Source organism: Bactrocera neohumeralis, unplaced genomic scaffold (genome assembly GCF_024586455.1).
Source record: "Bactrocera neohumeralis isolate Rockhampton unplaced genomic scaffold, APGP_CSIRO_Bneo_wtdbg2-racon-allhic-juicebox.fasta_v2 ctg1385, whole genome shotgun sequence".
Taxonomy (NCBI): domain Eukaryota; kingdom Metazoa; phylum Arthropoda; class Insecta; order Diptera; family Tephritidae; genus Bactrocera; species Bactrocera neohumeralis.
This window is the reverse complement of record NW_026089705.1, coordinates 33,032-36,557: the sequence shown is the minus strand read 5'-3', so window position 1 is coordinate 36,557 and position 3,526 is coordinate 33,032. Positions and strand designations below refer to the sequence as shown.

Below are 3,526 nucleotides of genomic sequence, written 5' to 3'. Positions count from 1 at the left end.
CCTGAAGGTTTCCATAAACTATGGCTTCGAGAGGGTGGTCATCAGGATGAACTTAATGCACAAAGGAAAAAACCAAGTGAAAGACTGTGATATTCGTTAGTCTTGAACTAATTCCGTCCAACACATCAATGAGAACAGGGATCCAAGTGAGTTAAACTTCATGAATCTTAATTCTCTTATACTTTTACTGCCACGTAGCGTGAAGATTTCAAGGTTTATAATATCCTCTTGCTGTTTTGACTTGTTTAGAGTGTAGAATTTCTTGCTGGAATTTTGAGCATAATGCCACTTCGGAAATTTTCTCGAAAACATATCCGTTTCACCTATACAGGCCAATGAACTCATTATTTATTGAATCACTCATAAATGCTACTTTTACATTATCCGTGATATTGTAATCAAATTTGATGTGATATATAAAAACTTTATTATTTACAATTTTTCAAACTGGGGTGATGTATTTAGGATCAAAAATTTAATATGCTAAATTTTCTAAATATTGACTTTTATTTCTTTGTTTTTTCGATATGGCCTTGCGTTTCCATCAATGCTTATTATTATTGTGATAAACTGGAAGAGTTATGTGGCGATAGTAAGCATTTTATGTATGATCCAGATGATGTGGTAGGCGCTCTTATTCATATATTATTAGTACACCCCTAAAGCGGTAATCTCTCTTCTTAGCCTAGGGAAGGCGAACTCCTTGAACTTTTGCCATTGACACGCAAAATTAAACGTATGTACATACATATGTCGAACGACACAACGAGTACCGCAACAAACTAGCAGGGGGTGAGCAAACTTTCAAAGGAGGTAGAAAATTTCAACATGCGTGAAGTAATATGGAATGACGAGTTAGCCTATATAGCTGACCACCATGCAAAACGCTGTAATCTGGAGCATGATGCCTGTCATTCTACTAAGCGATTTCCGGGCTCCGGTCAAAATCTCTTTATAACGGGCTTAAGTGGAAAGCCAGAAACGGTAGCAGATGTGGTAGAGACAGCGGTGGATGGTTGGTGGGGCGAATATGAAATGGTGGATGATGGAAATGCAATGGCTGACGAATTTCGGAACGGGTGAGCGCAAATATTTGGCATAAAAAATAAAATTACGATTTTCAGCGCTGAAGACTGGGCTAGTATCGGTCATTTCTCTGCCATTGCAAATGAACGTGCAGCTTTCGTCGGTTGTGGTCTGGCGCTATACCAAAACTGTTCGTTTGGAAATTATTGTATTGAGGTTATATGTAATTATTCAATAACTAATTTAGCAGGCACATTCATGTACAAGAAAGGCGATTCATCAGCATCCGAATGTGATTTTTATGAAAGTGTACCGAGCAGTAAATATCCTCATCTTTGCCAAAATAAAAGGAAAATATTTGAAGAATAGGATGAAAATAAATCTGTGTATTAACTGAAACTCAATGGTATTTAAATTTACTGATTTTGGTTATGGTAATAATTAATCAGAGTATAATTCGCTATTATTTAAGGATTAAAATTTCAAATTACATTTAAATATTTGCTTAATAAGGTTGTGTGCTAAATCGTAGAAAAATTAAATTTCTGACAGGTGAAAGAGAAATTTTGACATTTTTTGTGTTGAATCGGGATTAGGTATGCCCAGCTCAGGAGGTAAGTAAAATTTTGACAACTTATAAATGTTAATAAGAGAATTAAAATCAACCGCCGAAAACACAACAAGAAAGGATTAAGGTGGCATACTTCAAAGGCATTATTCGTGCAAAGTTTATCTCCCTTCTTGACTCGTATACTTAGGAGTGGAAAAATATGTAGGTGGAATTTAAAATTGCGTAATACGAGAAGCGGGCGTGGTTAAAGTTCAATTTCGTCTACAATATACTACTGCTACCTACTAAATTTGATTGAAAGCGGTCCATATTACAGTCCTATGTTCCAATCCTTTTCTTATAATGGTATGTGTATATGATAAAAATTGGTTGAATCGGACCAATACTCTCCTTAGCCCCCATATACTTAATATAAAGATTTGAACTTCTGGCTGACTTTGTACCGCATATAAGGTCAATATGTGTGTTATCCCAATGAAAATAAGAGAGCGTGTTTTACTCATAACAGTGAATCTTTATGCCTCAAATAGATAAATTTGAGCGAAGACTTGGCCTAGCTTTTATATTACTAATATCAGGATTTTCGAACATCCAGCTGACTTTACTCTATTTGATTGGTTTTACACCTTAAGGTATTTCCCTAGCTTTTATTCTTGCAAGTCACAAGAGTATAAAATGTTTGGTTGCACCCGAGCTTAGCCCTTCTTTACGTGTTATTTAATGAATCTGCTATTGCTTATAGTCTAACAATAAGTAATCTTAAAACTGTGGTCTCTTTATATTCTGAACAAAGTATATTAAGTTTGTCACGAAGTTTGTAACACCCAGAAGGAAGCGTCGGAGACCCTATAAAGTATATATATAAATGATCAGTATGTCGAGCTGAGTCGATTTAGTCATGTACGTCTCTCTGTCTGTCCGTCTGTCTGTATATATACGAACTAGTCCCTCAGTTTTTAAGATATCGTTTTGAAATCTTGCAAGCGTCATTTTCTCTTCAAGAAGCTACTCATTTGTCGGAACTGCCGATATCGGACCACTATAACATATAGCTGCCATACTAACTGAATGATCGGAATCAAGTTCTTATATGGAAAACTTTCACAATGTACATACATATTTTCATAAAAGTTAACACAAATTATTTTCTAAGGCAACAATGTAATCTCCGAAAACATTGTTTAGATCGGATTACTATAGCATATATGTAGCTGCCATACAAACGGAACGGTCGGAATCAAGGGCTTGTATGGAAATCTTTCGCATTTGACAATATATCTTCACGAAATTTGGTATGAGTTATTGTTTATAGAAATATTTATGTAATATCAGAAGAAATTGTTCAGATCGGCTTACTATAGCATATAGCTGCCATACAAACCGAACGATCGGAATCAAGGGCTTGTATGGAAAACTTTCGCATTTGACGTGGTATCTTCACGAAATTTGGCATGGATTACTGCTTTAAGGTAACAAAATAATCTCCGAAAAAATTGTTCAGAACGGATTACTATAGCATAAGCTTCCATACAAACTGAACACAAAGTTACTATCAGAAATGCACTTGTGAAGAGTATTTAGCTTCGGTGCAGCCGAAGTTAACGTTTTTTCTTGTTTTCATTGCGATATTTAGGGTAAAACTGTATAAGAATTTTTTGGAGAAACACTACCATTAATTAAACACCAACAAAAAATTATATGCATTGTTAGGCCAATTAAATAAATATTTGCTTTTCAATTTAAATTATAACCATAACTACGCACGAATCAACAGATCTCCATTGCTTTATGCTTGTGTGAACGTTCATTAAAATTGCATATTCGAGTTCACTTGTCATCAATGTGTATCAGCGGCAATTGTTGGAAAGTCATATATGTATGTATTATACATACTATATGTACCATATGTACATATATAGTATTACACTA

At 34.8% G+C, this 3,526-nt stretch overlaps 1 pseudogene; it reads left to right on the top strand.

Moving 5' to 3' along the window:
- The first annotated feature begins 465 nt into the window (after positions 1 to 465).
- LOC126766478 (antigen 5 like allergen Cul n 1-like) lies at positions 466 to 1,294 on the top strand (annotated as a pseudogene).
- Positions 1,295 to 3,526: the final 2,232 nt, after the last annotated feature.